General features: G+C 39.7%; 1 protein-coding gene across 1 annotated transcript in view; it reads left to right on the top strand.

Annotated features, from left to right (window-relative positions):
• Window positions 1-23,233: 23,233 nt before the first annotated feature.
• Window positions 23,234-24,731, top strand: part of ankrd50 (ankyrin repeat domain 50) — a 42,662-nt gene continuing 41,164 nt past the window's right edge. The window contains exon 1 of the mRNA XM_080901722.1: window positions 23,234-23,481. The gene's annotated coding sequence lies outside the window, so the exon portion shown is untranslated. The remainder of the gene's footprint in view (window positions 23,482-24,731) is intronic.

The following is a 24,731-nucleotide window of genomic DNA, read 5'->3' as shown; positions in this document are numbered from 1 at the left end:
ATATATATCTGTGTGTCTTAAATTGCAGAGGCAAAGCAAGAGACGAGCAGGAGAGACATAGTTGTAGTAGAATAGTGAATTCACTGCACACCAGGACGGTTGATTGTGAGAGCACAGCATCCTCAGCACGTTTACATTTGTTTTGCAATTTTTAATTTGCTCAAGCTAGCTTCACAAACTGAAATAAACTCTATTTAGTTTCAAAAAAACATGAAGGGCACGTCTCAAAGTCTGGCTTACGCAAGCCCAGCTGCACAGTATCACTGTGTTTAAAATTACTTTTATGACGAATGACACAGATTTAAATGCATGTGAATTGATATTTATTGATTATTACAATGCAAAAACTTCTCTTGTATAGTGTTAATTCTCTCTACTAGTTAGTAAATTTGTTTAATTTAGTGCAGCCATTTTGCAACAAATGCAATTAAGAAAATATAATAATAAAAAATAAGAAGAAGGAATAGTGATTTTTTTTGTTATAAATTAATATGGCTAGTTTTCTTATTAGAAAGTGTTATGATAAGATCAAATTCAGCTCAGCATCACAGTCAGAAAAGAAAAACGTCACTTTGGAGAGAAACTAAAGGAATGACAAATTTTCTTTTCTGAACAGAAACTTTTTGGGGTGTTACTTGGATGTAAAAAAAAAAATCTTCTCTTTGAATTAATGCTGGGTGTAGGTGGTTGTGGGCCCGTGTTGCACCAAAACAGAGTTAACAGTGAGTTTTCTGCTTCTTTCCCATTCATTATTTCCCCTGCACCGGCATTGGAGGAAGAAAGGCTATGCTCTCTTTTTGTGTTCATTTTCCTTAGGTCATCAACAATGTCAATTCACAAGCTTTTAAATCTGTGTCAATCATCATATCTGCATAGATATTATGCTGCATTTACATAAAGGGTCCATAATAGCAAGAGGAAAAAAGTTAATGTCTGACTGGATAGCATTCCTGCAAAACACTATTTCCAGCACCTGCTACAGCATAGAGCCCACTTTAGGCAATAATTGCATATTGGTTGTGAAGGGGAAGGAAGTGGCACGCTGTGAATCGCCACCTTTAAAGAGGTTGACAGAGCAATCTTCCCTGAAATGCATTGGAGGATCGCTAGAGCACGCTCAGAAAGGGAGAGAAGAGGAATACAGAGACAGATAGAAAGAAAATAGGTGAACAGCTTGTGAATGTTGTAGATTATTTGTGTTTTTCTCAAGGCATTAGAACCCTGTTCATATTGCACTTTCAAGTTACAGTTGCTGCTAATAATTTTACTAGCACATGAAAAACAAAACAAAAAACATGATGCACACTGTATTTGTGAATTTTGGGGGAGGGTTGCTGCAAAAATGGGATATGGGATTTATCCAACTCCATCGCTCAGAATGTGAAGATGTCAGAGTTTCAAAAAGAAAGCGTGCCGTCTCCAACTGTACAAAGCAGAAAAGTTCACCTTTAGAGCAAACAGAGTTTGGAGTTTCCACAGACAGCTGATCAGAACAGAAAGCTTTAGTTTAAAGCATCACAGACTTGCTGACTTCAACATGAACTTTGAGTGCACAATGTTTTGCCAATAACTATTTTTGTTGTTTCTGGTCTGAATGAAAATGAAGATGGAACTCTCACTTTAAACCATTCAAGCAGTCATTTATGAAATTTTACCACTTGAGGATGAGATGAGCTTGCTGGACACCTTGTTTCCATGGGCCTCCTCTGAAGTCAGAGTCTATAAATTATCTTTCACTGACACTTTCTCACTTTATTAAATTGATTGGAGAAGGGCGATTTTACCAGAAACTGTATGCAAAACACAAATGTTGTCTGAAAACTGGAGCCAGTGTAGAAGTATCATGTTTAACAGCCATCAGGAGGAGACACCTCTGGCTGCAAAAAGAAGTAGATTGTATGATTGTCTATGAGATACTTCCCACTCACTAAGGTCTCGGTCAAATGTCATTTTCAAAGTAATTACTGCACCTTTAGCTTGCAGTGATGCCACTGGGAACATATGGAAATGCATTTTTTCAGGAAACAACAAATTCATTTGATGAAAAACCTTCTAAATTTGGACCACAATCTTAAACAAAGCAAATTGTTTAACAACCAGCCAGCAAGCCGTAGTCTCTTTGATTGAACACTTTTAAGTCAGTATATACTCTAAGTCCACAGACTCAGAGAAAGCTTCTTCAAAATATTCTGATACGATGCAGCATAACCTTCTAAGCAACAAAACAAATACTCAAGGTTCTTCTTCCTCATGTTATTGGTCTATTCCAGACATTACTGTTTTTTTATGACTACTGTATATTACTTTATTGCAGCAGTGATGCTCAAACAGCTGCCATATCACTGTGTGACAAAGTGGGTGAGAAGACCATTTGTCTATATTCTTAGTTAACATTCTTGTTTTGATTTAACCATATTTTATATGTAGTCTGCAATAGGCAAACATCTACTATCCCGGGTTTGTTTATGTTTTGCACTTTTACAGATTATATAATATAGCATCTTGGTTTAAATCAATCCCTACAAGTTTGTTAAGTTAACATGTTCTTTATTTCAACTGTTAATTTGTATTGTTTAGAACTTACCTTACCTACCTGTCTCCCAGAAACAAAAGGAGGAAATGTAGTTTTACTTCCTGCTTTATAGCTTCTGGGTTCATCTGAGGTCACAGGAAGAGACCAAGTGCAGAAGGAGAAGAACTCTTATAATTTAATAAAGTTGAGTTTAGAGGGTTTATGAAGAAATAGATTTATTGTTGTAATATGTATTGATTACACCACAGAGTTTATGTTGCCAGTAAAGAGGAGTAGTAGAGGTTTGAATATAATCATGTTCATCTTACCAACCTACTGAATGAAATAGTCCAGAGGAGAAATTGTTTGGTTAAGGGGACTATTTAAGCTGAAGAACTCAGGTGTTTGAGGAAAAAAAGAGGTTCCGGTCAGTGGAGCTGTGTGCAGTTTGACTTTAATTTCCGTTGATTTAAGTTGAGTTATGTTTATTTGAACTGAGTTAATTTGGAGTTGCGTTTCTTTATTTCTTTGTAAATATTGTTTGGGTCACAAAATGGTGAATAAATCACTTGCTACACTGGACAGCATCAGTCTCCTGCACTTCTTTGACCGCTTAAGTCAAGTCCTACCACACACTGAATCTTTAAAAGCAGACATTAGATTCTGTGGTTAGCAGGGGGTTTCAGGAAAGCTATTTTAATGAGATGTTCAGTTAATAATTTAATTTTTTACTCGATGACCTCCTGGCAACACTTTCAAAACTCCCACAGCTTGTGGGTGGGTCACGACTTGAAAGAAAAAATCCTTAGCATTAACTTCAGCTCTGCGGGAAATGAGATGGGACTAATCTCATGTCTCCAGTTTACCTTAAATTACCTCCATATGGAAAACGGTAAAAGAGATTTTGTTTTTGTTTGTCTAAATGTTTTTTTAATTTCCTAGCGTGACTTGCACTCTCTGAAAATAATTGTAGAAGGGTAATTGTACCTGTAAGGATTCAGGAACTAGTCCCTCAGGTAACCCTCTAACGTATTGTGATTGTACTGTTTAGGGAGTGAAACTTATTTGTGGTTTGTAAAAAACTTTAAGCTCTCTGGTGATAATTTTGTAATGGAAAAAAATCAATCATGTTTTTAAATGTGTAAAATGAGGTTTGCATTTGATTTATTTTGTATATTATAATCACTAGTTATTCATACGTCTCAAGGGGGACTGACATTTATATAGCATATTTATAGCCACACTGATGACTCAAAGCTTTAGCTGTTTAACATTGCCAGCAGTGCCTAACTTACCAGTTACTCTAAAATGCAAATCTTTGGACTGTTTGAAAGAGGCCCCACAAAGTTTTGACTTTTTTGCTGTGAGTTAAGCGTGCTAACTGAGTAAATCTCAAAAAGAATGGTGCTAACATGTTCCTCCTGCTGCTCGGAAACATCTTATTGTTCCTCAAGGATGTACACATAATTACTTTGAGGTTCACTCGTAAGTCCTATGCGCTACGTTCATTTGCACTGCTCTTGGAACTAAAACTGAGTTTATTGTATTGTGACTTTATTTTTTTTTTTTTTTTTTTTTTTTTTTCTAAATGACATCAGAAACAGCAGTATGCGACATTACGTGATGGCAGAGCTTCAGTTCATCCTTTGTCATTTTTTTTTTTTTTTTTTAATAAATAGGACAGGGGGAATGAATGAGAGAGAGAGGGGGAGAGAAAGAAAGAAAACCAAAGGGGAGAAGAGACAGTGAGAAGGGGGGGGAAGAGAGAGAAAAAAAAACAAACTCCTGGGTCACCTGTATGGAGAAAAAAAAAACAAAAAAACAAACAAACAAAAACAAACAGAGGAGACAGCAAACAACAAAGAGCAACATAATAATAGAGAAAACAAAGCACCATCACAATAAACTAGCTAGTCATAGATATCAGTATTTACTAAGTAATAAACGATATTGTGCAGCACGCAAGATAGACAGCGCACAGTGTGCTTTGAGGCAGCAGCCAAGAAAGCTTTAGTCCGCGTCTGTGAATACCCATGTGTGCATACCTGTGTGGATCAGCATGCTTGCATTCCAAAGGTTTCTCCATGTAATGATCTGCTAGGGAGTGTGGGGGGGCCACAGCCCCGTCCTCCAGGGTGTGAAGCGGGTATGGAGGAGATCAAAACTCCAGACATCCAGAGGCCCCCAGAACACAAGAGACCATGGAAGACCAACAGAGGGGCAGCCGCGCCACTGTCCCAGAAAGAGCTGAGGAGAGTCCCAGATGAGGGCTCACTAGGGTTGTAGTGGCTGTATCTAAAGCTACATCCACACTATTGTGACTTTAAAGGTGGAATTAGCATAACAATGAACCGTTTATGATAAAGTGAGGTGTATTGCCAATAGAAAACACATTATTCACAAAAAACTGCAGGGCAACCAGGAATGATCAAAGTGTTGTGAGAAAAAGATCAGAAGAAATCGTGAAAGAGAGACAGGCCGGGGGGATTTTTTTAACAGCAACTGCATTTGTGATTGATTTTCATTTCACGTTCCATCTCACACTCTCTTCTTGCAGGACTTTTGAAAGAGATTTTGGTTTACCCACAGTTTGATGACAGTCGTCACTGTCCCTGACTGTCACAGAACCAAGACCAGCTTCCATATAAAGAAGTCCTCGTTTCACCCAAGCTTTCTTTTCTATTTTCTTTTTCAAGCGGTGAGCATTTATGATGCATTTTATGGCTTCTATACACTTATTCATTTATGAGAAGTTTTACTGCAGCACCACTTTTAGCTTTATGCAAGTCAACTCTTTCTGCAAGGCACTGGTCATTAAGTCACCAAATTAGTCCATGTGGAAGAGAGAGAAGAAAAGTTCAGAGCCTCTGCTCAGAGTGCAGTGACCTTTGAACCTTGGCCATTGCACACTTGAGTGAGTGTGACTGTGTGTGACAGCGCGGGGTTAACCAGAGAATGCATGAAGTCTGCTGGTACCTTGGATAATTGAGCCATTTGTTGCAAGGTCACTGCAGAGCATATGCCCCTCCCACCAAAAAAAACAACCATGTGTTATTTGTAGCCATGACCAAAGCAACCAAGCCAGGGTTTGATGGCATGTGTACAAAAATGATTTGTTTAAGTTATTTTTCATCTTTGACACCGAGTAAAAATTTTTTTGGAACAACACAGATGTTTTATATTTGTAGTGAAAGATTTATTGTCAACTTAGAATTATCATTTGGCCTAACATGTATACCTTTGACCGCAGGCCCAGGACCGTCTGGCTGTGAGACAACAGTGCTAACCACTGTGACACCACGAATGCTTTTCATTCAATTTTAATAAATGAGGAAACAGTAAAACCTCAAAATTCAGGAGTAAAATTCCTATTTTACCTTACTCTGTTTTGTATTTGATGACATATAGACTCTCCACTGTTTTCTGGAAGAAAACCCACTATAGCTAGATATATATTTATTATAAGAAATATATATAGGAAATGTTACTTTTACAAATACACTTACCTACAGTTTGTTGTAGAAATCAAATAATCCCTTTTAATCTTATCAAAATGGGCACATTTGTAGTCACACAACCTTAAAAATGTGTTTTGTTTTGTTTTTTAGTGTCCTGTCCTTACATTGCAGGACTGATCTCTAGGCCTCTGTGACCGACATCCTAGTCACAGTTTTCATATTCCTGTGTCACACCCCTCTCCACTTTAGATTCATCTATTTAAAGATGTGTTCTGCAGTTATGTAAAAGATCAGACAAACAGGAAAGTGTAAAGAGGAAAGCCTAGAGAAGCTTTGCTGTAATTGTCTTTATGGCGTCTGCAAACATAAACTGCATTTTGAACAACCACTGTTAGGGTCATAAAATCCCACAGCGCAGCTCCTCTCTAAATACAGAAGGAAACTCTGAGTGAAAGTCAACAAATCCAAGGCAAACTTTGTTTAATTTCTTTAATTTCACAAAATCCTTTTTAATTAAGCTTTTTTTCCCCCAATTGACAGTCACAAACAAACAAACTGCGCCGTCTGTTTGCATTTACTTACAAAGGAATACAGTTTGCGCACAGATTTGGGAGTAAAGTGCCCATTGCACAAACCTGGCTCGTGTATTTGTCCGACTCGCAACTGCTCTCCAAGACTGCACCTAATGGCATTGAAGAAAGCTGCAGGAAACACCCAACAACGCGATTTTCTGTTAAAACTGTTCAGTTTTGCTGCTGTAGAGCCTCTGTGCTTCATTAGGTTTCCCCTTTTTGTAAACATCCTCAATCGCTGGAGCGAGTATTTCTCCGATATCTGCAACGTGGAGTTCCCTCACCAGCCAATCCACAGTGCCCCGCCCGTCCCAGGACCTGTCCCGCCAATCACCATCAAGGAAGTGGAAACAGCCGTTAAAAATATGAAGAATGGCAAAGCGACCGGACCAGACGACATACCAGCCGAAGTCTGGAAGCTGCTCGGGCGCCAAGGCGCCTTAGTCCTCGCCAGCCTGTTCAATAGCATCATCAGAGACGGGACCGTCCCAGCAGCCTGGTCAACCAGCATAACGGTGCCCATCTGGAAAGGGAAAGGCGATGTGGCTGAATGCTCCAACTACCGCCCGATCCGACTCCTAAGCCATACCATGAAGGTTTTCGAACGGATCATCGACGCCAGGATGTGAGAAATCGTCAACTTAACGCCCAACCAATGTGGCTTCATCAGGGGGCGTGGCACGACGGACGCCATCCATGCTGCGTGCCTGCTTTTGGAGAAGCACCGAGAGAAGTCCAAGACCATCCACATGGCCTTCCTCGACTTGGAAAAGGCGTTTGACCGTGTCCCACACGACCTCATCTGGCACTCCCTGTGATCACATGGAGTTCCTGAAGCCTGCGTCAACTGGACAAAGCTCCTCTACCGACAAGTCACCAGCGTGGTCAGAAGCCCAGTGGGAACATCGCCGCCCTTTAACATCAATGTGGGCGTCCACCAAGGCTCGGCACTCTCCCCGCTGCTCTTCATCCTTTGCATGGACACTGCGACGGCGGATCTCCAGTCACCCCATCCCTGGACACTTCTCTACGCCGACGATGTCTTCCTGGCCGATGAATCGCGAATAGAATTGCAATACCAAACGCAGCAGTGGAAGACTCGCCTAGCTGACTTCGGCCTGAGGCTCAACACCAACAAGACCGAATACTTAGAGGCTGGCCCCCAGACCGACGGCACGATCAGCGTCGATGGAGAAGATCTGGCGAAAGTACCTCATTTCAAATACCTCGGATCGATGATCAGCAATGACGGCGATATCCTACTAGATGTACGAGCCAGGATCAACGCAGCGTGGATGAAATGGCGCCAAGTCACCGGCGTCCTGTGTGACCGAAGAATCCCCAATCGCCTCAAGTCAAAGATCTACAAGAGTGTAGTGCGCCCCGTCGCCCTCTATGGATCCGAGTGCTGGCCAGCCACCGCAAAGCACGAACAAGCCCTTCACACGATGGAAATGCGGATGCTGCGATGGTGCCTAGGCCTGACACGATGGGACCACGTCATGAACACCGACGTTAGAAAGAGGATGGGAATCGCACCAATCACAGATTAGATGCAAGAAGCGAGGCTGCGGTGGTACGGACATGTGGTACGGAGCGATGGGAACTCAGTAGTGAGAACAGCACTGCGGCTCAGCCCCCAAGGACGTCGACCTAGAGGCAGACCAAAGCGGAGATGGATGGACCGAATCAAGGACGACGTGAAGAAGATTGAAGCCGATCTGACCGACGCCCTTGACCGACCCAAGTGGAGACGACTTTGCAGAAAAGCGGACCCTGCAACCGAGCGGGAAAAACGCTAGGAGGAAGAAAAAGTAAACATGATGGTATTCTAACCACCACTGAAATAAATATCAAATATCAAAAGTAAGCGTTTGAAATTAACATTTTACATTTCCACCATTTTTTTTTTACGCAGCCTCTTAATTTGAAGTCTTCTTTTGTGTTTCCTGGCATGACTGCAAAAAGAGGAAACAAATAGGCATTTCATTACTCAGGGCTGCATTGGATTCAGCTACTTGTTAACATAAACACTACAGCAATGACACTTCTGAGACCACATTGCTCCGAGCTCTCCTTAAGGAATGGGTAGACACTATGGAGTTTAATTTGAATGCCTCCTGTTCCATCTGCAGGGAGAAAACTGCCATTCTAGAGGAATGCAATCTCAAGCAGCATGACTCCACTAAATATGCAGTGAAGAAACGATGGAATGACTTCAATGTCTTCAGTATATTTGAGTCATTTATTCTATTTTCTACTCATATTTTGTACATAAAAAAACATTTATTATTAAATGAATCATTTAATAACCGTCTTTAGCTCACCGAGTGCTCGGCGGTCATATTTAGAGCTAACGCCTCAGAATTCAGAACTGAGGAGGGGAAAAAAAGGATGGCTGTTGCTGTGGTGGTGGTTATGTAACAGAAGCACAACCAGATGATATTTTTAAACCCAGTCCTGTGCAGAGGTAGAGAAACAAACATCACACAGCTCACCCACCTCTATTGTCTCCTTCATCATATTTGTCATTAATGATGCACAAACTGTATGAGCTGTTTTACAGTGTTCGCAAGTCGATTTCCATGTCCCAGATTTCAGGAAATAACATGTAGGTACGTATTCCTGTTGTTTTGGAATAAATTAAGAATGAGGAGTTATGAATTTACAATGAAACGGAAACTGCAGTAATATCATCACCTCAGAGCAGCCAAGGTCCTTTTGGCAGGTTGGTGAAGACGGCGGTTAAATTAATTTATTCATTTTGATTAGCACCCTCCTTCTTTATATAATTAAATTGATTGGCTTCGTCATTTAGTTGTTTTGTTTAATTATTTGTTAGCATCATCCCAAATAGTCACAATAAGGCATAACAAACACAACATTAGAGATGACTTTATAAGGAAGCATTGCATGGTGCTCTTAGCTGCTATTATGCTAGCATGCTAACATGCTTCCAGTGGCAATGTTAAACACCTCTAATGTTTATCATGGTAATTACTCACATTTAATGTCACCACACCATTGTTTTCCATTTAAAGCTTCAAAAGGTCATGGTTTGGAATGAAGTTCCCCCTTTTGAAATGTTAAACCCAGTGTTAGAAAGCTCAATTTCTTAGCTTCCATACTAACAAATTCACCAATCCATTAAAGAAATCAGATAGTTTTCAATGAATCAAAGATTTTAGCCTGCTGGCAATTAGGGGATCAACAGAGTTATTACAGCTTGTGCATTTTCTGGAAACAATAAACATCAACAGAATAATATTTGGTGCTAATGTATATTTCCAGTCTGTGTTTACTGAATCACTCGAGCTGCTAATTATAAGCATCATTCAGACCTTACAAATTGATATCCATGTTAAGCTCTTCTGTACTAACATCACCTGTCGTGTCAGATTTCTTGTCTATTGTGGGATTTTTCAGGGCCTTTAATTCTTACAAAGTGGATCTGGTAATCAGAGCCAAACTGCTTGTGTTTCTAGGTCAACTGTGAAGCATTGTTGAAGAAGCTATGTTCAGATAGCAGCCATCATTCTGGAGAATTTGATGAAAATTATATACTAATATGGAAATATCTAAAAAAAAAAAAAAAAAAAAAAAAGTAACAAAAGAAAAAACTTCCAAATGCATTTTGTTTTTCTTATTTAAAATAACCCCTAAACTACAAACACTAAAGGTTTTTTTTGAATGCCTGTGACAAAATGGTATAAGGACTGATTTATGTACCTGACAACCTTAATAACTGTGTGAATTTGAGGTAATGCTGACAGTGACAAAGAAGGAAACAGCCTGCAGGCAAAGGGAAAAAACAAGGAAAAACCTTTTCTTTTATGCAGGGTACACAGAGCTGGGAAGTTTATTGTGCCACTTCTAAACACACACACACACACAGACCCACACAGACACACACACACCCTTAGATAGTCTCTGGAGACATAAATATTTCAGAGAGTTGTTGTTAGTTTCAGTCTGCTGGGCTGGACAAGCCCGTAGCAAAGGAGCATAAACCAGAGTAGATGCACACGAGTTCATGACCCATATAGATGAAATAAAGTCAATAAAAGCAATCTGGCTTAATGGTTTTATGTTTTCTTGCATCAAAGGGAAGTCTTTTGGTGTAATGTTAAAATTTAGAAAATAAACACGAAAGCTTAATAATATATCAGGACAGGTTGGTTTCTTTGCGTGCCAACTTTTCCTTTTGCTATCTTCTGTGCTGAAGGTAGATTTTTCTCAGCTCTGCTTCAGTTTGACCTTTGACTCCAATTAAATCAATTAGCTTCATTAGCTTGGTGAAGATGCCAGATGTTCAGTCACAACAGCTTCAGTAATTATTCAGCTCAGTCTGTCCTTTACTTAAATACATTTTGCAGTAATTATTTTATCTTGGGGTTTTTTTCTTATAAAAGCATATCCTTCTCATTGTTGTATGGTGTGAATATAAACTGAGGTTAAAAAACTTTCCACAAAATGTCAAAAATTTAATGCGAAGAACAAGAAAGATTTTAAGATGAGCTTAATAAATGTAAGATGGATGTTTCTGCAATGCAATCTGCAAGCCCTAAAGCATTACAACTGGAAAAGATTCAAAAGATGACATTTTAATTTTGATCTCCTCTTCTTAGCAGACATACCGCAATTTCCACCTCAAAAAAAATACCTAAGTATGCTACCAAGCTACTGACATTTATCACCATATCCCTCTGATCTGAGGAACGCTGTGCTGTGAAACATAACATAATTTTCCGCTTTCAAATGTCATGCAGCTCAGTAGCCTTGAAACTGCTATGTGTGCTCTCTCGTTTTCTGAGGGGTCACTCATCTGAATCATGCAGTTTGCCTGTCAGCTGTTTGTGTATAAGCCTGAGGACAGTGAGCATGGACGACTTGTCCAATCTGACAGAGAAAAAAGAAAAACTATATTCACCCCAAAAAGCTTTGGGCTCTTCTTTTTGTAATGTACCATCTTCACCATGTTTGCAGCAACCAAAGCAAGACACAAAGAACATGTTGGATTTACTTAATTCAATAGTGGACAGTGGTGCACACAATTGTTTTGCTTTGGCAGGAAATTAATCAACTGAGTAAAATCAACACAACTTATTCATATTCAATAAACCTGTGCATTTCAATAAAACATGATTGAAACATGTTTAGATGAAGTAAGCTGAGCTCTTGGAATATTTTAGTCCTACACGAATGTGTCACTTTAGTCCAACACTATTCAATAACTTTTACCCCAAAACTACTTGGTCACTTAAATACTACATGTTGTCTACATATTACATAATGTTCAACAAGTCTAGAGTCTGGTTAACATAAAAATTGAATGGATTTACAACAACTTCCATCCTCATATTTTTATCTGGCTCGCAGGGGGGTTGGGGCATAACCAAGAAGTGATAGGGTAAGAAGCACGGTACACCCTGGACAGCTCACCAGTCTATCACATAGAGACAAACAACCATTTACACTTATGGGTAATTTAGACTCACCAATTAACCTAACTTTAATAACTGCATGACTTTTAACTGTAGAAGGAAACCAGAGTACTCAGGGGAACCCACTGCAAACTAGCCAGATTGTGGATTTGAACCCAGGACTTTGTTGCTGTGTGTGTGTAGTTGTCTGCCTCTTATAACTCCAGTGATTTTCCTACAGTTTGAAATCTCGTCTGATCGTGGGAATTTCATGAGTCCAGGCAACTAACCACTCTTACTAGATCCTATTATGTCATCTCAACAAGAACAAATTAAGTTGTTGAATTTCATACAATGTAACAACCACCCAATTTCTTTTTTTCAGTGTGAATCCATTATTTGAAAGCAAGAACGTAGTCTGATAAAAAAAAAAAACTTTTTTTGGAGGCTAAAAGCAGCAAAACTAAAAGAAAAAAGAGTTATTACATCTTATGCATTTTCTGGAAACAACAAACATCAACAGTATCAGATTTGGTGCTAATGCATAAGCATATTTCCAGTCTGTGTTTGCTATATCACTCAAGCTGCTAATTATCAACATCATTCAGACCTTACAAACGGATATCCATGTTAAGCTCTTCTGTACTAACATTACCTGTCGGTGTCAGATTTCTTGTCTATTGTGAGATTATTCAGGGCCTTTCAGGGAAACTCACCTTTTGGATTTATTTCTTGCAAAGTGGATGTAGCAGCACACCTGTGCTGGTGGTTACTATTAATGTAATAACATTACATTTTTCAGTACTGCAGTAATGTACTGTATTAAAGTCAGTTATTTCATTACAGTCACAGTTATGCTCTTAGTTCTTACAATGGTTCTTCAGTTATCTCGACACTGTGCACATAGCTGCTTGTTTTCACTTTGTGTGCCAGGAAGAGGAAAATTGTGGCTTTGTACATCACTTCTGACGAGTGGAGATATGAACATTATTGATGGTTTTTTGTGCACAGACACACAGGAAGCCTAAATATGTTTTCCGATTCTGTTCATAATTTTTATGGATAGAATTTCTGGGCGTAGCCAAGTGACGGAGTGGAAGAGTCTAAGTATCTCTGGGTCTTGTTCATGAGTGAGGGGAGATCAACAGATGGATTGTTGCTGCTGCTGCAGTGATGCCGGACGTTGTAACAGTCCGTTGTGGTGAAGAGAGAGCTGAGCGTAAAACCACAGCTGTCGATTCACTGGTCGATCTATGTCCCTACCCTGAGCTATTGTCATGAGTTTTCGGTAGTGAACGAAAGAACGAGATCGTACAAGCAAAAGAAACGAGCTTTCTCCGAAGGGTGGTTGGCCTTTCCCTTATAGATAAGGTGAGGAGTTGTTCCATCCAGGACCAGCTCAGAGTAGAGCTGCTACTGCTCCACATTGCCAGTTGATGAGCCAGTTGAGGTTGTTTGGGCATCTCACAAGGATGCCTGCACAGTGCCTCCTAGGTAAGGTGTCCGGGAATGTCTCACTCATGGACAATCTGGAGGAGGTGGCTGGGGAGAGGGAGGTCTGGGCTTAAGCTGCTGTCTCCACGACACAGCCCTAGATAAACGGAAGGAAAGGGATGGAACAATAACAATAATAATAATAATAATAATAATAATAATAATAATAACACCTCAATTGGCCAGGTGGATGAGTTAAACAAACATCACATTCAGAGTTGTTATGAAGAGGGAAACTGTCTATAGAGAACAACCATTTTGTCACAGGGTTTATATATACTTTTTAATTACGCAGACTTGGTATTTTAACCCTTTCATGCATGAATTATGACAACCTAAATCTGGGTTTTTTCTCAAGTGTTTTTATTCATCTTTAGCATGAAAAAAAAACATTTGAACTTTTAAAACATGTACTTTTCAAAGAGTTTTTTTTACATGTCCACTTAGGTGGACAGCTGGCTGACCAGTGGGTGGCAGGGTATGGAGTGACACATCAGTGTCCAGTGTAGTGGTTTATGTGCAACACTGACACAAATACAAGAAAACAGCTTTTGAATAGTGTGTGAAAGGGTTGACAAGGCGTCTACGTGGACTGATTCACTTTTGGAGCCAACCCAAGTGTACAATAGAGGAACTGCAGGTATTTTCACATACGTGTCAGCTTCATTTTCCAGCTTTGAAGGATGTTCCTTGTCTTTGACCTGCAGAGGGAAGATGGTAACAGACTGATATCAAATGCTGTTTGCTAGATGCTGCATCAGGTAATTCAAGTGACTGAAATAAACCTCTCAACCCAATTGTGATGTTGGTACAGCATTTGTAATAACATTATTTGACAAATAACACAGGTTACTGTGCAGTTTTTTATTCTGAAAGCTGCATTTTGAAGAGTATCATTTGGGTTTTTTTAGCTTGGTGTAATATTTTGTATCTGTAGCATTTTGCTTGGCGCTAACTAGCAAGGACTGTCCCTGCTAGTTAGCGCTAGCGGTTTATCTGATAACTTTGGACTCCATCATCTTTTCCAAAGTTTGGTGTGTTTTAGATGAATTTTCAAGCAAATGAGTGATCTTCTCAAACTAAACAAGATATCAACAGGAATTGGCAAAACAATCCAGTGAACACATGTTGAAACAACTTTTGGATGTAACACAAACCAGATGTAACACAATGCTGGAGCTTTGTGAAAAACAGAATCCGACATGCAATAATTGCAAAATGCATTTAGAACACATTTCAGTGAATGTATGATGAATTTGTATTTCTCCTCCAAACAGCCTGCTGATCTGAGGTCAGTAAGGCAAGTCTATATTCAAAAACAATTCTAAAACCTTTTTGTACCCACAGTCTTACACTTAATAGCCCTGTTAGTGTGTATGTATCTTAACTTATTTATTTGTACAAATTAATCTTGTACTTCATATTAATTTAAGTCACATTTTTATGTTTTTATCTTTTAAGTTAAGCACATTCAGTTTACGTGAACTATAAAAATAAAATTGCCACTGAGGGCCGATATCAAAGACTGACAAAGGATTCTTTTTTTGTCAAAGTTGAGGCGAGCTGAGAATAATGCTGTTTCTTTTCTTCTTTTCACTCTTTATCGATAAGCCATTTTAGGGACTCGTATTACCAACAAAAATGGTTTAAGTTAGATTGATTTTTCCCACTGAATTTTCTTGTCTGGTGCTACACAAAGACGTATTGTATAAAAGGAAAGATGAACACTCTTTTATGAATCGAGTGTGTGCCACCACCAATCATTTAAATGAAATATTATTCTATAAATAAATGGACACACTAATTGGCTGCGAATGCTACCAAGGTACATGCCAGGTTTAATCTTTCCTCGTACAGCTTATTATCGCTCAAAGTAACAGAAATTGATCATGCATTCAAATTATTTCAGCAGTTTGTGACTCATGAGCACACACACACAAACGCACACACCCCGAATACTCTTGGAGTACCAGCGTTGCCCCATTCTGTGATTGCAAATTAGCGCTTACAGGCCTGTAGCTTCAGGTTCCATGATTGCCAATTATGTTTTACTCAGCCTCTATTCAGAGACTGAGTGGAGTGCTGTTGCATGAGTTATCACGGTCAGCATCCTCATTGTTCATTATTGCCACATTATCATTCTGGGTGGTGAAGTATTGATTTTGCTTGTCATTGTGTAGAAATCATGGCCATAAATATTACACAGTATTTGTTCTGCAGGGACGTGTACGGGCATTTTGAGAGGTGGTGGCTGAAATTTTAAAAAGGGCCCCCTGCCCCAGTAGTAATTTCTATTGTCCTCATTGCGGTGTCAGTTATAAGTCAGCAAACAAAATACCCTGCCAGGGCACACACATTTATCTCTCATATGTATGCACACACACATTCGCATTTTTCTGCTGTAGTACTGATGTATTTAAATATTTTACACTGCAGACATTTTGTAATTGTGATGCTTACATTTTCAGGCACATCTGGTGGAGTTTTTCTCTCTGTTTAACATTGTTTAATATTTAAAGAATCATTAAATAGCCTTTAACCTGCCTGTTCCCTAGTATAGAATCCAATTGTGTGTATTCAGGGCTAGTGAGTGGTTAAACCAAAGAGAGCATTGCTATTTCCATTAGTGAGAACCCATTTGAATTGGATAATCTCCTGTTGTGTACCGCATATGAGAAAGGACAGGTTCTGACAATATCTAGGCCAGATTCTCCTGACATCCTCCCCCTGACACCATTTCGGTCAAACATGCAAAACACCACAATAACCAGAATTTATAGATAAGTTGTTTCTCCAGAGAGGAAAAGACACAAAAACAGAAAATCAACGGACCACTCCAACTCAATTTTCTAAAGCAAACCTAACGCTCTCTAGCCAAGCCCCAATCACCAAACATGCGTCATCGTGTTCTTAATAACAAGGTGGAGAATAATCGTGAGTATACACAAAAGTGGGAACAATTATGGCAGCTCAAGTTGGTCTGGCCTCCTGAGGACTATGACTTGGACTGGTTGATATTTAGTTGACAGAAAGACAAAAAATAGCCGTAATTATCTGAATTTGGCAGATTGGGGAGTGTGGATAGGAGCACAGTGTGAAAAAAACCCTGAATAAACGGCATGCAGCTTTGCAGTTTTCCTAAGGGGAGGAGTGAGCTTGTAACTTGGCTCCTGCTGATCCTGGAATGGCAGGCAGATTGGAGAGTACTAGTGTTTTGCACTCTTAGAACTACACACATTATCCTGACACTCACTGTGCATAAGAAAATATGTCTAAGCTACTTCAGGACTAAGGTTTACTTTGTAATATCTAAGGTGTGTAACAAATTCTAGTGCCAGGTGACAATATGCATTCCAAATTTTGACACAAACAAGTCTCTAGCTTTGAGGTACATCCTAAAGTTAGCATGCTAAAATATTCACAATGACAATGTCCTGTTGATATTTAGTGCATAATGTTAACCATTGTCACTATCTAACATGATGTTGTTGGCTTCATCATTCTGTCAAAGTATTAAAGGCGTAGATTGTGCACAATTGGCACCTATTGTACTTTTTTGTTTTTCTCAGGGCATCAAGTTGTTCATATACTTTATTCTTCCAAGCTGTGTTTTTTTTCTTTGTTTTTTCAGACTCGTAGAGGAGCCCCCTGTCCACTGTCACTCTCAAGCTGAGATGAATCAGATCTTTCAGTATGACATTACAGGAGTTGATGTGGAACACGTCCCAGTCAGCTTGGCTTTATTTGCAGCTTTATAATCTACAGGGTGTTTCACAATATCCAGTTCACCTGCTTTTGCTGTACAGTATTTTATACAAGAATCCATTTAATATATAAGTGACCTTAAAGAATATGACAAATGTTTGGTGCTTCAGTATACATAAATATAAGATATATCTTTAACCTACTTTAGTGTGTGTAATTAAACTTTTTATAATCATGCTAAACTGCTGATTATTGTCATGCAAGAGTTTTGCATGTACATTATAATGCAACCACATGCAGAGTTATTAAAACCAAAGCAGAGATTTACTGAGTGCTGAATTTCAATTCCAATGAATTTCAGGTTGAAAAAATAATTAATTGTTTCATTTTTCTTTTGAAAAAAAGTGAAAACGGGTCTCACAGACCCGAACACCATACAAGGGTTAAATGATTTTTCCTTGGAATTAACAACTTAAAAGAAGCGGTGAACAAAAAGACTTAAAAGAAAAAGATAAATGGGCCGGAGTTCAGAAAAAATACAGCTTTTCTGTTATGCAACAACAAAAAAGGTTTTTACTATGGATTATAGCCGTTGTGCTGAACAATTCTGATGAAATATTTATTTAATTACTGTGTTTGAAGTGACTACCTTTGAATTTTGGACAGTGATGAACAATTTTTTTTTTTTAAAAGTTGTTTATAGATTAATGGAAAGCATCATTAGTTTCAGCCCTATAATCGCCCAAAGTAAGATGTAAAATGGAAAACCTGAGTCATTTATCTGCCTCCTGTCTTCTTCTTGTTTATTTGCTGAGGGGCAGCATTAGCAGACTGAGTATCATGTAAGGTAGATGAGTGTTTGTGATTACTCTGGAGGGGAGTTCAATATATGGATTTGCTTATCTCCTCTCTGCATCCAAAGGGGGCACGTCCATGTTTCCTGCTCTGGGTGGTAACACCAACAACAGGCTATCTGAAAGAACAAAAAACTGAAGCAGCTGGTAGATGTAGAGAAAGTGTTTTGTTTCTCTAAAGATGGGATATTTCCTATACTTGTTAAGTATTTTTTTCCAAAACTGCCTTTATCTGGATGGAATAATCATTTTGTGTAAGAGATAAAGCTATGACAAAGATCATTTTCCAACAATATTCCAGTGGATGCAGCTAATGTATTTGTGGAACTTTGTGCTTTGTAGTTTTAGAGAACCTTTTCAGAGTTAAGCCTATTAATGTTTTTAGTTATTCTTTAATAGTATACCTTCTAAGATGCTATCCATATGGCATCATGATCTCATCACTCTGTTTGTGTGCAATGTAGTCTGTTCAGATTAATCATTAATTCATCTGATTAATTAATTATTAGTTAATCATTCACTTTTTTGGTTTTTGTTGGGAGAAAGCAATTGTTAAGACATTAAAGCCTTGAACCTGCAAAGCCCAAGCGGTGTCACTGTGAGAATAGCACAGGTATACTCAGTGGATTCACAATGTCATGCCTCCTGCATTCACTAGTGAGTACAGTATTTCCAGTAGTGACAACAGAATTATTACCTATTTTGCGCATCATTTGAAAACTGTCAAGTGTGAACAATGTCCTGACTTGATTGCCCCAACATCGTTTGGAGTTTCCCATCATACTGAGTCTACAGTTTTGACATCATCGCACGAATCATCAGTCCTCTTCTGCTTATCTGGTTCAGGGTTGCAAGGGTGCTGGAGCCTATGTTAGCTGCCACTGGGCAGCGCATAGCTTAGACAGGTCGCCCTAATTCACTAGAAGTCAGCCAAAATGCACGTCTTTGGACTGCAGGAGGAAACCAGCATTTCCGGAGAGAAACTGCACAGGAAGAACATGCTAACTCCACACAGGCAGATGGACTTAAACCCAGGAACTTCTGGGTTACACTGGGTTACCTAGAACCAGGTAACACTGGTGACCACCAAACCACTGTGCTGCTGTGCCACCCACATCATCACACTTTGCTTAATTTAATTATATAAGGTTTGGGACAGTTTAGAGGTTACACCTTTCAAACTTTTTCTATTATTGCGTATCCTCAGACTTTTTTTTTATTTTTACTTGTTTTGTGTCTGAATCTATATCATGTCTTGTTTTGCCTTATTTTAACCACCAATCCTAGCTCCTGTCTTTTTCTTCCTGTCTGTCTTGAACCCAGCCTTGAGCCTATCCCCAAGCAATCATTTCTGTAATACCTTACCATGAAGAAAAAGGCTGTTATGCGAGTATAGAAAATTAGATCTGAAGTGGAACTTCACTTTAGCACAAGACTGAATTATCTTCATTTGAGCACAGTCAGCTTCAGCCGGCAACACACTGTCAGCTATTACAACCTACTGCAGCTACACCTCACAGTAAAAGTCCCTGAAGTTATTCTTCAGGGAGTGATAAATAAGTTGTGAGATCAGCAGCCTCCAGTTAGATGAAAAAGTATCAGCGTGAAAGCCCCCGTGTGCATCTCTTAGGTCGTATCCTAAGAGACTGCGCATACCAGCTAGCTCCTGTGTTCACTGAGATATTCAACATCTCTTTATCTCAGTCGGTGATCCCCACATGCTTCAAAGAGTCCATCATTGTTCCTGTCCCGAAGAAACCCCACCCTGCTTCTCTCAATGACTATCGCCCTGTAGCCCTCACCTCAGTAGTGATGAAGTGCTTTGAACGCCTGGTCAGAGACTTCATCATTTCTTCACTACCAGACACACTGGACCCACTACAGTTCGCTTACCGTCCAAATCGTTCCACAGACGATGCCATCTCTCATCTCCTCCACACATCACTCACTCACTTGGACACTAGAAGGGGGAATTATGTTAAAATGCTCTTCATAGACTACAGCTCTGCATTTAACACCATAATTCCCTCCACACTCACCACCAAGCTGGAGCATCTGGGACTCAGCTCATCTATGTGTCAGTGGATCTCCAACTTCCTAACTGGCAGACCACAGGCAGTAAGGATGGGCGGACATGTCTCAGCCTCCACCACTCTCAGCACTGGAGCCCCCCAGGGGTGTGTTCTGAGCCCCCTGCTGTACTCTTTGTACACATATGACTGTGTGGCCACTACCAGCTCCACCACCATCATCAAGTTTGCTGACGACACCGTCGTGGTGGGCCTGATCTCTGATAACAACGAGACGGCCTACCTGAAGGAGATTAGGAATCTGGAGAACTGGTGCCAGAGGAACAACCTCCTTCTAAACGTCAGTAAGACAAAGGAGCTGATAGTGGACTTCAGCACTAAGCAGGAGAGGAACTACCAGACCCCCGTCATCAACGAGTGCCCAGTGGAGAGAGTGGACAGCTTCAAATACCTCGGAGTTCACATCACGCAGGACCTGTCATGGTCCTGTCACATCAACACCGTGGTGAAAAAGGCCCGACAGCGTCTCTACCACCTCAGACGCTTGAGAGACTTACAACTGCCCTCCAAGGTGCTCAGGAACTTTTACTCGTGCACCATAGAGAGCATCCTGGCGGGAAACATCTTAACCTGGTTCGGGAACAGCACCATGCAGGACAGACGAGCTCTACAGAGGGTTGTGCGGTCAGCTGAGCGCACCATCCGCTCCGAGCTCCCTGACCTGCACTCAATCTACAGCAGGCGGTGCTGGACCAAGGCCAGGAAGATCGTGAAGGACCTCAGCCATCCCAACAACAGACTGTTCTCTCTGTTGAGGTCAGGAAAGCGATTCCGCTCCCTGAAGACCAACACAGAGAGACTGAGGAGGAGCTTCTTCCCGCAGGCGATACGGTCTCTCAATCACACCACCACACAGTACTGACCCACACATATGGTTCTTACACACACACTGGACTTTCTGGACTTTGGTTTTGCACAACACTGGTCACTATATTCTTCATTTCCGGTTAATACTTGTACAGCTGCTGTTATTGTGTATATATTTATTTATATTTAGATTTCTTCATACATTCTTATATAGTTCTATATTGTGTATTGTGTATTTTGTTGTACAGTTATTTTATTTTCAACTTTAATTTATATATTTATCTTTATCTTATTCTTCCCAGTTAAATTTACCCTTCATTCTAATTTGTGTTGTACAATTATTTCATTTTTAACCTTAATTTATATTTTATTCCTTCCTAGTTAAATTTACCCTTTTTAATTTTTCATATTTATTTCCTTTCTTATTCATAGCCTTTTCCTTTTTTGTTTTCTTTAGGTCACGAGCAGTTGTCCAAGCATTTCACTACATATCGTACTGTGTATGACTGTGTACGTGACAAATAAAAATTTGAATTTGAATTTGAATTTGAATTCCCTGCTGGAAGGAAGAAAAAAAACTTTTGGGAAACTCATTTCTGCTGCATCTTGATCGCTTACGGATTTCATTTCTAAAGTGGCTTATGTAACAAACAGAATTTCTTTGTGCAGCTTTGGTCGAAACACACACAAATCAGCTGGTGTTGCTCATCAGTGAATTTCTCATGAATTATAAAACACATGCAGCCATTTAGTTGGTTTGTTCACAAATCAAAAACAATCACTCAGAGACTAAAATGGGGAAGGTCTGCACACAGGTGAACTACAATTTAATCATCGGAGAATTCAGTCATTAAATTGTTTATTGTGTAGCCCTTTTCCATTTTGTCACATGCAGTGACTGAATATTTTGTCTTTGGTGTGAGCACACTCAGTCTTTTTTCCTGTCATTACTCTGGTGCTGCCAAATTTAGATGCCTCATCAGAGTCAAAAGGAAAACCTAATTCTAAAGCACGCACCTGCCTTCTGCTCTCTAACAATGACAGCATCTGGTGTGTCAGCCATGAAGCAGGAAGTACATCACAGTTAATAGCTTTCTAATGAAAGGAAAAACCTGAGATTGATTATATATAGACGGTATAATGTAATTATAAAGACATTCTCATATACTCCCCAGATAAAGACCTTGGAGCCATAATTCAGCCAGGTATAAGGCATCGTTGATTTACTGTGAGTTCACAGCTAATCTTCTGCTCAACATCAGTGGCTGCACTTCATTCATAAAAAGTATGCAAATGTTGCAGTGTCCTTAATTAAAAAGCCTTAGGCAGAATCAAAGCAGGGCCATTTTTCTCATGTTCAAGTAATGAAATATTTTCAGACATCATCATGTGCATGTACAACTTTGCTGCTATCGGTTGCAATGGCGATAGTGTGAGTGAAAAGCAAACTATAAATCTTAGTCAATGTTATGCCATTCATGATTGACAGTTCCTCCATCCCATGCATCCATCTATCTATCTATCTATCTATCTATCTATCTATCTATCTATCTATCTATCTATCTATCTATCTATCTATCTATCTATCTATCTATCTATCTATCTATCTATCTATCTATCTATCTATGTACAAACAAAATTCAGTTATTCATTTTTTTCAAGTAAGGTGCATATTTTATCTCTTTATAATTAAAACAACTTGGTGATCAACACAGTTAAATAAAAGTACCACAGGCACTCGGTGAGGGCCTTATACAATGTGAGAGATTTTTTTTATATTTAAAACAATGATTAAAAACAAATAAAAGTAAACACTAAAGTTAGTTAAAAACAGTAAATGTAAGATTGACATTGTGTAAGAGAAGAGATAAGTGGAGATTGAATGAACAAATAAGATATAAACTATAAATCAAAGAAAAACATTGGGATCTTAACCTGACAGGTGTGCTCACCTGTCATAAAATGAAAGTGTTCATACCTGTCTAGTATAATTAGCATCTCCACAACAGGAAGTACATTATATTGAAAAACTGGATTGGATATGAGCAGAACCAGTCTTTGTAATGACATTATTGTACCGGTTTGTACCGTTCGTTTTGGCCCCCGGGCCACATGTTTGACACCCTGGCTTTAAAGCGAAATAACTGTTCCATGAGAAAATAATTCATCTGCAGTTGTTATTCCGCTTTTATATTGAACCACCTGTTTGTACACAATGAAGAGCGACCAAAGGTTGAAAACTACAAATCCCAAAAAGCTTTGCGCCACTCATTAGCGTGTGTTCTGCATGCAGTGGGGAGAAATGTAGAGTGTTAGGAGGCGGAGAGTCAGTCTGCTCACTGTGGAGCTGTGTAGGGGCAGCAGGAGGAGCCGACACCGACAGAAAGGAGCGATTCAAAGAAAGACGTGAACGTTGCTCAAATGCACAAAATTGGGCTTTGAATTACGCCGGGAGCAACGGTCGTGTGGTTTATTCGGAGCCTTTGGTTTGGACAGAAAGGGTGTAGACTACGGACACGGCAATCCCCTTTACCCCCCCTAAAACAGCGAGAGGAATCGGAAAGAGGTGAGAGGAAAACCGTTTGGGACTGTGAGACATTTAAAACTAGCGAAGACAGAGAAACGCTCCACAATTGGCTCAATTGAAGTTGAAGGAACAGTTCTGGTGGGCTGTAGGAACATGACCGTCTTCAGTTAGCCTTTATATGATTTTTTCCTTCTTAATAAATGCAGTTGTTCGCCGGTCTAGTCATTTTTTAAAAGCCCCCATAGGTGTAAATTGTATCCCATTAGAAATGGGTGAGGTTTGTCTGCTATACAAAAGACTTGCGCTTCCTTTCCAGTCAGCTGAAGTGAATTTATGTCGTTTTCTCTGATGGATGTATTTTTTTGTTTGTTTTTTTGGTCGCCTTCCGTCTTAAGACAGCTAAGGTTTGATGTATTGAACACTTATTTGGAAGGCTTTGTGTTGACGGCGGGGAGCGCCTTAGAAAAACAGAAATGTGGAAATGCATAGCAGCCCGTGTAAACCCTTGTTATTTGGCAGTGTTACAAAGTAACCAGCAAGACTACGTGTGTGCGCGCGCACGTGTGCGTGTAAGCCTCTGGGTGTGTGTAAGCGTGTGATTTCTTGGCTGGGGAGACTGGGGAATATTTGCATTTGGTCCAGTATAGAAACAACAGCGATGATGAACAACTAAATAGGAAGATGGTTAAAGTGCAGCTGACCACCAAAGTGCCAGAATCTTCTCGGTGAGAGCTTCAATGGGCCTTTTTGCCCTCTAAAGTTTAATCATTGCTGCAAAACCTTAGAAAAAAGCGGTTATGTTACATTTACGCCCATGTTAACGACCTTTGTACGTGCAGGAAAGGGGGTCCTGTTACTTGGACTTTATTCCCCCTCACAGTTCAGGACGGATGTGGACTGTTTGGGATTTAAAGCCACATAGGAAGGAAGAGGGGATCAGTGGATAGACTAGAGAAACTGGACGAACCCCTGCCAAGAATTTAGTTGCAGGGCAGGCAGGCAGTGATGTGGGATGTGGAGGATGAAAGCACCGAAAAACCAGCTTGCCCACCTCTTGTAGCTCACTAAATAGAGTTCACTCTTCTTTGTAGGCTGGAAAATATCTGTAAAAGTACTGTGCATGATGATAAATGGTGTCAAACTGCTTCAGCTTATATGGAGACTCTTTAGGGCAGTAGATGTGTAAATAAATTACGCACTTGTGTTTTCCACTGCCTGCTTCTAGGAGAGTAAACTATGTCTCATCAACTGCTTACTTGACTAATTAGGACATATTGATGATTTTTTTT

The sequence above is a fragment of the Rhamphochromis sp. 'chilingali' genome (assembly GCF_963969265.1).
Source record: "Rhamphochromis sp. 'chilingali' genome assembly, chromosome: 13".
Classification (NCBI taxonomy): domain Eukaryota; kingdom Metazoa; phylum Chordata; class Actinopteri; order Cichliformes; family Cichlidae; genus Rhamphochromis; species Rhamphochromis sp. 'chilingali'.
The sequence above is the reverse complement of the archived record's forward strand: the minus strand, read 5'-3'. Positions and strand labels throughout refer to the sequence as shown.